General features: G+C 49.7%; 1 protein-coding gene across 1 annotated transcript in view; it reads right to left on the bottom strand.

Annotated features, from left to right (window-relative positions):
• Nucleotides 1-12351, bottom strand: part of KAT6A (lysine acetyltransferase 6A) — a 1549616-nt gene that overhangs the window by 13460 nt on the left and 1523805 nt on the right. The window lies entirely within an intron of this gene.

The raw sequence follows: 12351 nt of genomic DNA, 5'->3' as shown, positions 1-12351 counted from the left end.
TTATCCAAAAATGTGTATGCCTTACAAAACAGCCAATCTATATGGCATTTGTTGATCTCCAAACAGCCTTCGACCTGGTCCCACGGTCACAGCTATGGCAGATGCTGTAGGATCTTAAATTACCCCCCAACCTCTCTCATACGTGGCATTCAAAACATGTACAGCAATAATTATACTTTAATAAGATGGAGGGTGAATGGAGAATGCATTAGACCTGTTCCAATAATAAGAATAAGAAGGGATGCCGGGAAGGACTGTGTCCTGGCAACTCTGTTTACACTGTCTATTAATGATATTGCTACAGCATTAAATATCCATGAAGCGGATGCCCCAAGTATTGGTGATTGTAAATTGGGCATCTTATTCGCCGATTCGGATTTAACTTTAAAAATATTGAGTGGGCTTCAAGGTCAATTGAATGTATTCTGTACACTCTGTAAAGCAAAAGGCCTTACAATTAACATCACAAAAACAAACTGATTTGTAAATTGCCAAGATCTTGCCCAGTTAGGGGCCAGAGTGTGACTGTGGATAATACACCTCTTGAAACTGCGGTGGAATCATTTGACTATCTAGGCACCTGCGTCCATAAGTCAACCAATTGGACTGCACAGATTTTACTCCATCCTCTACCATACCAGTTTTATATAGTCCAATCGGTTTCAGATGTAACCTCTGGAGCAGACATATGGGGTTTTAAGTCCCCTACACACTGCAGATAAGCAACTTGAACGTATAGCTTTTGGTGACTGGACTCTTAAGTCACAGTTAGATCTTTGTGCCAAACAGAGTTCATTCTCCAGGTATCTTATTGCAAAATCACTTTACACAAGTACTGTGTTTGGCTCAAGGTGATGCTGAACTCTCCATAGGCTGGACAACTGACAAGGACCAATATGCCCCTTTTAAGTTGTGCAGCGAGAATAAATGGTCAGAAACCGTTGAATGGAGAGGGAGAAGCCATATGCAGAGGCAAACCTCAGGCGGTTGGGTGGAGCCACGCTGAACAGCATGGCTGGCTGTGGCACGGGGCGAAGCGAACAGCGCAGGCAGACACTGCCGGCCTGACACTGAGATGTGCCGGGCCCAACAAGCCTGGTGCCTGCGAACTGACAGCAAAACCAAGAAAAGAGGGAGGAGTGAATCCTCTGCTCTCAACGCATCAGCAATAGACTAAGAGAACGTTGAAACGCATGGAACCTGAGAACTACTCCTATGCAATACAGGGGAGCAGCAAGCCATGGAGAACACCAGTGCTGACGAAAAGATGTTTGCTCCCTGGAACAAACCCTGCAACACTGAAGGTATGCAGGTTGCCCAGGTCAGAGGGAGGCAAAGAGAGGAAATAGCGAGTGGGGAAGAAGAAAGGATTGCCCTAACCCCCTATCATGGTCAAAGAGGCAAAGAGAGAGTGAAAGCACACAAGAAAGTTAGCAGGAGCCTGAGAAACCAGAGTAGTATCAACCTCCAGAAGGGTCACAGGAACCCACAAGGGTGAAGAGAGCCACAAGGAGAGAGCGATCACCAATACCCCACAGTGTTACATGAGACATTGGGACAGAGAAACCAAACCGAGCCAAAGGGGCCTAATAAACAAAAAACGAAGAGCAGATGCGAGAGGAGCACGGAGACACCCAACACCAGAACCAAGTGGGGACAGACCCACCAAAGTAGTGTAGAGGAATAAGGGAAATATCCCTCCACCTACAGAAACGTGGACGGTTTGTTTTTGCAGGGACTCAAGTCTTTTTATTGTAGAACTTAGGAAACTTGAAGAACTTTGACAATCTGCCAAGAACTAAGGGGAACTGTTGATTAGAGATAACTCGTGGATCCAGAGCCAGGAAGAACTCCTGGAACACCTGAGATAGACTGTGGTGAACAACCCTGAGAGTAGAACACTTTAGCTAATTTTCTTTTAAATGTTTTCTAAGTAGTAGGGCCAGTTTAGAGGATATATTTGGACCAAGGGCTATTTATATTTTGACTATTGACGAGCAACTTAATTTAGTTTTGATAGGAAGGGAAATTTCCCTTTAGCAGTAGGATTAGTTAAGTGTTTTCTTTTAAGTTAAATAAAATTACTTGGAAACCATGTCCTCCGGTTCGAGTCCTCCTCCTGGCTTGCCAAAACTGCCAATATTACCTTTATGTTATATGGTCTGAGGAATTGTATTTGCAGTCTATGTATGGAACAAGTTACTTACCTGTAACTGTTGTTCTCGAGCATGGGTCTGGAATGGATTCGCATGCTCAGGAATATTCCCAGTCAGGCTGGGAATCCTCTGTAATAGAAAAAACTGTTTCAGTTTTGTTTCCAAACTGTCTTTCTCCCATAAACCAATCACTGACCCCAGCCAATGACTGCCCTCTACCTAAGCCCCTCTTCTGGCCGCCATCTTCAGATTTGGTAGCACGTAAAGTGGCAATAGGTCCAAGAGAAGAGCTGCAGAGGGGCAGGCGGGAGGGTTCGCATGTGAATCCATGCCGGAGAACAACAGTTCCACCTCAAGTGCTCCATCTACACCGAAGCCGTTGGGTGCTGGCGACCCTGCCTCTAACCCTCCTCAATCAGGAGACGTCAACGCTATTCCCTCTTCATCGGGATGCAAGGTGAGCCCTGGGGCATATTGGAAACATTTTCAGGATCAAGCGCAAGCTCCTGGATCTTCACTGAATTTGACATGAACACTATGTCTAGGCAGCGCTGCTCTGCTGCACCACTGTTAGGTGTGATTCATCTCTGCCTCATATTGGCCCTTGCCGGACTCAGCTTTGCCTGCATATTCATTGCCTTTGTATTATGGCCAATTCATCATGGCCGCTTGCACCGTATGCTCTTAAGTGCCTGGGCCTCGGCTCCTGCTGCTGCCTGTGATTGGCTGGGACTTTTCTGATACTGGCCTATGGGAGAGCCGGCAGGTTTGGCCGGCCCTCCCACCTAAGGCCCACTCCTAAGGGCCCTGTCTGCTTCCTGTCAGCTTTAGGTAAGCCCCACCCCCCTGGACGCCTGTGACGCTGGTGTGTGCCCCCCCCACGTCGCCTGTGATGTGTGCCCCCCCACTCCCCCCTGGTTGCCTGGGATGCTGGTGAGTGCTCACCACACCCCCTCTGGATCCTTGAAGTCCTCGCCCCCTCCCTTTATCCCATTCTTCCAAGCCTGACAGTGCCCGCCTAATTGACTTTTGCATTTGTATGCCGTTGCCACCCTGCAAACATGGGGTTAGGTAGGTTTATGGTCTTTCCATTGAAAGGGTTTCCATTGAAACACTTTCCAACGAAAATGTTCCATCTAATTTTTTTATCAAATGCATTTTTTTCATGGGGAGGGGGTGAGGGGGTGGGGGGTTCCCCACCCCAACCCTGTTTTTTCCCATGGAACCCCACCCCAACAGAAAATAACCATTTACCCCATCCATATATGCATTTGATGCAAAAAATTGTGCATTCGATACAAATAAATGTGCATTCGATGCAAAATAAATGAGATGCTACATTTTCGATGGAAAGACCAGATAGCAATTAGGCACCATGTATTTGCTACCTAACTGACCTTTGCATTTGTATGCGGCTGCCGCCCTGCAACATGGGGTTAGGCACCATGTATCTGCTACCTAATTGACCTTTGCATTTGTATGCCGTTGCCGCCCTACAACATGAGGTTAAGCACCATTTTCCTCATTGATGTAGTTACTTCTTGCACTTCATTTCTGTAACTCGAAGCACTACTGTAACCAATTACTTAAGCATAAGCACCTTGATACCTCTGGGGTTTGTTGCGCTATATAAACAAACAGAGGTAAGTAACTTGTTCCTTCTCCAGCATGGGGTCTGGCATGGATTCACATGCTCATGAATAAAGAATGCATAGCAGTACACACAGGCACAACCACGGGAGATGGCAAGGCTCAACAGAAGCAATCTCTTAGCTCCTCATTAGGGTCACCTTCAAGCAAACAGGTTGTGCAGCATTGCTTGGTTGACTCTGGACTCCTCCCTGGAATCCCTGTCGATGCAGTAGAACCTTGTGAAAGTATGCATCCACCTCCACGTAGCAGCCCTGCAGATGTCCAGCAGGGGCACACCAGACAGGAATGGCGTAGTAGCAACGATCGCTCTGGTATAATGGGCTCTCGGACGGCCAGGCAACGTTCAATTTGCCAACCAGTGACAGTGAGTGATACAGCCGGAGAACCACCTGGAAATGGAGGCCTTGGACAGGGCCTTCCCATGGTTCACAGGACTAAAGTTGACAAAAAGCTGAGAAGTTTTCCCGACACGTTTCATGCGGGCCACATAAAACTTCAGCGCTGTCGCCACATCTAGCAAGTGCGATGTCCTTTCAGCCGGCAACCAAGGCGTCGGAAAAAACACAGGTAACACCAAGGGTTCATTTATATTAAAATCCAAGAGCACCTTGGGCATGAAGGAGGGTTGTGTCCGCAGCATCACCCTCGTCTCGTGAAAAGTCAAATAAGGTGGCTTACAGAACAGGGCCTGTATCTCACCCACTCATCGTGGAGAGGTGATGGCCACAAGAAAGCGGACTTCCACGACAGAAACTTGAGTGGAACAGAATGCATAGGCTTGAACAGGGCTCCCATGAGCCTAGTAAGTACCACATTGAGCTCCCACGCCAGGGCTGTAGCCTTCATCTGCGGGAACAAGCGGAACAGTCCCTTGATGAATTCCTTGACCAACCGATGCGACCACAAGGAGGGTTGTACTGGGGATCTGGTGTAGCAGGAGATAGCCGCCAGATGAACCTTGATGGAGGCGTGAGCCAGCCCCGATTTAGCCAACGAGAGCAAATATGGCAGTACCTGAGCAAATATCAGAGGGTCGATCTTCTGAGAACGGCGCCAAACTGCGAATCCCTGCCATTTGTGTCTGCAGCATTTCAAAGTATATGACACCCTGGCCTTGGGAAAGTACCTCGCCGCAGTCTGCTGGAAGATCGTAACCCCCGAACTCTAATGCTGCAGGAGCAAGGCCTTCAGGTTCAGTGATTCTGGGTCATGGTGCAGAATTCCACCTCCTTCCCTGGCAAGAAGATCCGCGACCACTGGCAGCTTGACTGGAGCAGAGGCTGACATGCTGAGAAGGTTCAGGTACCAGATCTGCCTCGACCACGCTGGTGCGACAAGAATCATTGTGCACCGGCACCGCGCGTTGACTGATGACTCAAAGGAGCAACAGCAACGGAACGCATACAGAAACAGGCCATCCCAGGGGAATGAGAATGGTCCCCATGCTCCCCGGCTGGGGAAACCTGTTGGCGAACCTCCGGAACTTGGTGTTTTCGTTTCCATCGCAAACAGATCGATCGGGGGATTGCCCCATTTGTCAAACAGGTTGTCCACTTGGTCCTGCCAAAGCTCCCACTCGTGGCAAGAGCGTAGCTCCCTGCTGGGAGAGTTGGCGACAGTGTTGCTGCCAGGTGGAATGGAATGAGGAACATCCCCTGGGTGATGGCCAGTGGCACAAGTTCTGCGCCTACCTGGAGAGCGCTGGGGATCTGGTGCCCCCCCGCTTCCCGATGTAAAACATTGTGGTGGTATTGACTGAAGACCCTCACCACTTTGCCCTTCAGGGACGACCGAAACGACTTGAGGGACCAAAACACTGCCCATAGTTGCAGTATGTTTATGTGTAGCACCTTCTCTTCCAGCAGCCACGGGCCCCTGGCTTGGAGATGTCTGGTGTGGGCCCCCCATCCGTCCAGAGATGCATCCGTCGTGACCATCTCCTGGTACGGGGGGAGGGGCTCTGGAAATCTGTGCCTCCAGAGATATTGGAGCATATGCCCCACCATCTGATCGCTCATCAGAACTCCTCGTCAATCGTGATCCTGTCCTGGAAGCTTCCGGACACCTGGACCCAACGGGCGCTGAGGAACTCCTGCAGCGGCCAAAATCGTACCCTGCAGAGCCATATTAGGTAAATGCTCAGCGACATCATGCCGAGCATCGATTTGATGGACCTCACCGTGGCGATCTTCAGTGCCACCAGCTGTTGCACCTTGCCCAGGATGGCCGATATCCTTTCCTCCGATGGTGATGCCAGGCATGACACTGTTGAGCTTGGATCCCAGGAACAGAGCGTCCCGCGATAGAGTTAAGCAGGACTTTGCATTGTTCACTGAACCCCAGATCCTTCAGAAGATGGATGGTCCACTCCGTGTGTTCGATGGCGATGTCCCTTGACTTGGTCCAGGTAGGGGTAAATGTGGATCCCTTGCAGTCGCAGATGGGCCACCACCGGCACTAAGCACTTGGGAAGACTCTGGGCGCCGACTTCAGCCCGAACGGAAGGGCCTTGAACTGATAATGCTTCCCCTGAACGACGAAGCGCAGAAACTTGCAGTGTCCTTTGTGTATGGGGACATGCAAGCATGCGTCCTCTAGATCCGACGACAACAGAAAGTCCCCCTTCTCCAGCTGGCCGAGCACATGCTGCAGCATGACCATCCTGAACTTCTGGGACTTTATTTTTTTAGCCGTCGTAGGTCAAGAATGGGCCTCCAGCCCCCCCCCCCCCCGCCGTCTTTCTTACAAGGAAGAACCTTGAGTATACTCCGGAGCCCCAGAGTCGCCATGGAACCAGCTCTATTGCCCCCTTCTGTAACATGGCCCGAACTTCCAGCAGCAGCTGAGGCATGTGGTTTTTCCTGTCGGGCCACCAGTGGTCTTCGCAGACAGTTCTGTTGGAATTCTAAGGTGTGTCCGGGGGCGAGAGCGTCCAGCACCCATCTGTCGGTGGAGATGGAAGTTGGCCAGCCGGCCTCCCACCGGGGTGCACGGGTGGGGGCCTGAAGTCTTGGCCATTTCAATCTTGCTTGGAGGTCGACGGGCCGCCTTGTGGTCCCTGACATCTGCCCCCGAAGGCCTTGGAGCGACCCCTGTTGGCTTCCTGGGCTGAGGAACGGGAGGGCTGGCAGTAAGAGGATGAGCCCCCCGAAACCCTTTGAAGAGCGGATAGATTTCCATCCTAAGCAACGAAAGGACGGTCGTCGTCGTTGTAGGGTGCCTAGGGCACGTGCCGTCTCTGTGTCCGCCTTGAAGGCCTGGAGGGATTCGTCCACAGCCTTACCGAACAGGTTGTCCCCGTCAAAGGGCATGCCCAAAACCCTTGTCTGGACCTCCTGCCTAAAGTTGGTGGCCTTGAGCCAGCCACGACAGCGAAGACAAACTCCATTTCCCATCTGGCGGAAACCTGTGTCCGCAAAGTCCAGGGCCACTGTGATGGTGTGGTCCGATGCCATCTCGCCTTCTTTAAGGATCACCAACGCCTCAACCCGCTTGTCATCGGGGAGGAAGTCCAGTAGCAGAGCTAGCTTAAACCACAGCTCCCGGTCGTGTGTGGCCACAATCGTGAGGTGCTGTCAGCCTTGACGGTCATTGTCGCCGAGTAGATAACCTTTCGACCTGTCAAGGGTGGAGGAAGTGGAGGAAGAGGAGGCAGCCAAGCCCGACTATTTCTTCCTGGCGGCTGGCGAGACTGCCGAGACCACCGAGCCTGGGGACAGTTGAGACCATAAGCACTTGGGTGCAGAGTCCAGTACCCTGTACTTCTTCTCCAGCCGGTCTCTCTTCACTGGGGCTGTAGAGGGGCTCTTAAGCAGGGCCAGCCCTTTGTCCCAAACGTTGTCCAGGAGAGGGACCGAAAGGATGGTCGTCTTCTTCGCCTCCCGGCGCTGTTATAAGAAACCTTCCTTCTTTTACTCCAGCGTGAGCTGGAAAAGGTCTGATACTTAGGTGATCATTGCATGGAACGATCCCACCTTGTCCGGCGGAGAGGCTCTGGGCATAGGCGACGGGAGGTCCCCCATCCCGCCATTGTCATCCGTGCCCATTGTTGCTGTGTCCGACTCAGTCTCCATGGGGGCTAGGTGGATTGCTGTTGGAGAGGGGAGCGATGGGTGGCATGGAGGTGCAGGGTGCTTCCTCCCCTTGGCCAGCGGCTCCCCCGGTGTGGCCAGCACTGGTGCCACGGTAGGAGCGGGCGGCGGGGTTGTTGGCATCCTCCTATGTGTCTCAAGACACCAGTGTATGGAGGGTCAAGAGGATGTCCAATGAAAGGTCTCTAGGCGGTATCTGGGGATCCCCCGGTGTAGGGGTGCTAGGTTCAGGGCCCTCGTCCTGGGGCCCCTTGTCATCGCCTCCATAGATGGCAACGCTGTCGTCGTTGCCCACGCCCTGGGGCAAGTCCGCGGCATTTCCCTCGTAGTCAGCGCCCTCCTGGGTGGTGTGGACAGAAATTATCTCATCCTCATCAGCAGAGGAAATGTCCGTACCCTGGAGGCCTTCCCTGCCCCCCCCTTTCTTCCAGGCCAGAGGGGTCGATCTCCAACTGAGTTACGGCATCCTCTTCTCCGGGTTTCTCAACGGACTTACCCGAAGCCTCCCTCCTGGGAGGAAGACACACCCTGGCCATCGTCTAGGTCCGTATGGGTCCGCCCCTACGGCCTTTGAAAGCAACGCCACCACCACCTCGAGGGAGGGCGACTGTTTCGCCTGGTGTACCTGGGCCTTCACGGAAAGGCTGGATCCCTTGTCCGGTTTGGCCTTTTCCTTCCTGGCCGTGTCCGACACCTTGTCTTGCTTGGCCTTCTCCTTCGGGGTCTTGTCAGAACCCTTGTCCACTTTGGCCTTCTCTGTCGCAGGTAGGTCAGACACTGCACCTTGCCTGGCCTTCTCCAGATTCTCTCTCGGCTTCATGGGGGTAGTTGTCTCCCTCTTGGATGATTCAGAATGGTGGCTGGAGATCGATGCAGCTGGGGATGACGATCGCGCCCTGACCGTCGCGGGACCTGCAGCAGTGGTGACTGATGGTAGAGGACTTGCAGTTCTTGGACCTGTGTTGGGCCCACGAGTGGAGGGCCCTCAAAGGACTTAGAAGCCCGCTCAGGTTTGCCGGATCCGGGAGTGACATCCACCTGGGAGCCACCCGGGGCAGAGGCCTTGGACTGCAGCCATGATTCCAGCTGTTGGTGTTGATCTTTCAACGTGCGGTTCGAGAAGCCACGGCAAATCTCATAATTCTCTTCCTTACGTGTTGGGTGTAGGTAGTATACGCACTGGGAATGCTTGTCGTCCATGTACACATTCCGCAAACCGTAGTCGGAGCAAAGCTTGAAGAGAGACGCGCTGTTGTCCTTTTTGTCCGACATGATCCACACGATGCAGGCTTGAAGAATCTTCTGGAAGCCTCCGAGAAGAATACTCAATAAAAATAGCCCTTGAGGGGCGCTGAGAAAACCTAAAAACAGGTCCCTGTTAGTCGGATAGCTGATGGAGCACGCAGAGTCGAAATAAGCAGCAAAAAGCTCAAAGAGCGAAGCACGAGAACTCCCCAACACTTGAACGTGTGGTAAAAATTTGCAGATAGCTGCCAGAGGAGAGGAGGGGCTTAGGTAGAGGGCATTATGACCCAGTGCTCAGTGATTGGTTTATAGGCGAAAGACAGTTTGGAAACAAAACTGAAACAGTTTTTTCTATTACTGACGATTCCCAGCCTGACAACTGGGAATATTCATGAGCACGTGAATCCATGCCAGACCCCATGCTGGAGAAGTTATTTTTACACTGTGATCCTGACTCATGATTGATTAACTTGTTTTAATGTTTGTTATGTAAAATGATCTTGCTTTTATGGTTTAAGCCGAAATAAAGCTAATTTTGAAGAAAATAAAGGTTCTGGTATTATGACGGGTCATTCCACTGGACCAGTCTGTCCACAGGATACAGCACTTACCCGCCCTCTCCCGGAAGCCAAGAGCCCTTGCCACTTATTTTTCAGTCTACATTTTATCTTTAAGAGGGGTGTAACTCAGAATCACTGTCTCTTCCTCTCGCTGCCAACGCCTTTACTCTTTTTCTTGAGTATATTTTCAAAAACTTTCTTGTATTTTCAGACCTCATGTGTTTGCACTTTTATTTTCAAACTATGTTTCAAGCATTATTTTTCGAACTTTGCACCAAATACCACAATTTTACCAAATGTTGATTTGATGAGCAGTTCTGCAATAAGATGAGATGGGTACGCGATGTTAATGCCCATAGTTTGTTTAATGGCTTACACTGCCTAAACTCAACAACTTACCTAGAACAATGGTCCTTCACGAGTAGCATCCTTTCTCCGATTCACAAGCTAAAAGAAATGCCAGAATCTGGGATTTCACAAATCAAAGCTTGTGAATTTAAAAAAGGATCAAATAACGGAAAAGTAAAAATTACTTACCCATCTAAATCAACGCTGTGTCTTAATAAGGTACGACTACAACCAAATTTGCCAGTGCTGAATCTAAGCAACCTTAGAATGCAGAAATGCTGTGTGAAAGATTAAGGACTGTTGCATGTTACAGTCGAGTACATGTCGTTGCAAAACAAAGAAAACAAATACATTTAACATTATATGAAATATCTATAGTCCAGGCAGCTGGTATTTCCCTTATGTGTCTACAACCAGTTAATCTGAAGCTGCATAACAGGGATCATGAAGAAGCCCTCATACTGGACGATGGACCTAAAACCATAACCAGGTTGCACATAACGTCGCCCAGAACGCAGTTGAAAAGGCTCTTACTCACGTTTCTTTACTTAACTGGTCCACTTTCAGTGTCCGTCTAAAACCTATCCGATTTAGCGTTCTGCTTGATGGGGAGCCTTTCCTGAAACCCCCTTTGAACTTAGCAGTCAATCATTTGTTTGAGGACCTATTCCTAAGTAGGGGACCTTTTACTTCTGCTCTGCCCAAGAGTTCTAGTGCTTGACATAGTCAATTTATGCTTGATTTACCTTAAGAGCATGCATTTGGACTGAGTTTCCAATACTATTTCAGTAATGAGCTAAATAGAGTGCTCTCATTATTAGATACCAACAGCAAACAGCACCAAACTGTGCAAGGATGACTTTCAAAATTCCACAAATTATGAGGAACACCCCTAATGTCTCGATTTTATTTAATTACTGCAAGAAGTGCTCTAGTGTAAGAATGGATAAAGGGAAGCAGTGAACCCTATATAGTCCCAACCACAGGATAGGGAATTTGTCGCACTTAACACCAGTAGAGATTGCAGTCCTAGCATCACTATACAGAGCTCAGGAAAGTACTCAGAAACAAGGATCAAAGCCGAGCTTTCTTAGTGTATATTGTAAGAAATCCAAAAGGGGCGATATCAAATGATTTCTCTACATGAATTAACAACCGTTGACTTCTCGCTCATGTTACAGATAGTTATAAAATCTAGTAAAGGTTGCAGATTTTTTTTATGACAAGTGTCCCTTTCCAAAGCCAGTCTGAGAAAGGTGAAGCTACCCAGGCATGACTGCCTCCATTTATGCATAGAAAATCCTTGCAAATGTGTTCACATTTATGTTGGGATTTAGGACTGTCATCTAATGTCATTAACTCCAATTATTTGGCAAATACCCTGATCCTTCCCCATGCAGGAGAATCCAGTGAATAAGAGACTTCATTAAAGTGTTTTTGCAGCCAGTGTAGTGGAGGGTGCAGAGGTGGAAAAGGTGCCCTGCTTCCATATCTCTAGAGGGACAGAATAATCACCTTACTTGTTGTTGCTGTGTGCGGGTCTTGACTAGCACCTCATGTTCTCTAAAGGAAAGAGTAGGGCTGATACATCTGGATTAAATGATACTGGGAGGTTGCTGAAAAGCCAAGGCTATTGGAATTGGTCCTGTGGACCTTCCCCTTTTCTAAGCCATCACCTGCCTTACCTACAAACAGATGAACAAGTTACTTCCCAACTGTAACTCTTTCGACTGGATGTTCCTCCCCAGTATTCCTCACCTTGTGATATTCGTATCCTGCCAGCTTCGCTGCTTCGGAAAATACATTTCGGCAGGGGGTGCTGTGCACAAGACCGTGGCGTGGATGTCCCTCGACGGGCTCCGTCCCGTGTCGACGTCATCATTAGTACAAATAGCTCGTGCCATGCCCGTTAGCTTCAGTTCTGTTTTTTCTAGAAAATATTCGAGGAACACCCAGGCGTGCCTCATGACTGATAGACTTCATGAGAGGAAAGTGTAAGAAACAAACTGTACTGCGGGGTAGGATGGGAGGGGCGATAAGGAATACGTGGGAGGAACATCCAGTCGAAAGAACGTTACAGTTGGTAAGTAACTTGTTCTTCGAATGGCTAGTGTTCTCCCACGTATTCCTCATCTTGTGATAGACTCCCATCGCAGTGGTCATTTTGGAGGTGGGAGTACTAGTTATTGTTCTCATGGACAGAATGAAGTACCGCCTTGGAAAATAAACCCTCATTGGAGGAAGAGGCATCTAAGCAATAATGCTTGATGAAGGCATGCATTGATGCCCATGTTGCAG

Source organism: Ambystoma mexicanum, chromosome 10 (assembly GCF_040938575.1).
Source record: "Ambystoma mexicanum isolate Mex_15411 chromosome 10, UKY_AmexF1_1, whole genome shotgun sequence".
NCBI classification, from domain to species: Eukaryota; Metazoa; Chordata; class Amphibia; order Caudata; family Ambystomatidae; genus Ambystoma; species Ambystoma mexicanum.
The sequence above is the reverse complement of the archived record's forward strand: the minus strand, read 5'-3'. Positions and strand labels throughout refer to the sequence as shown.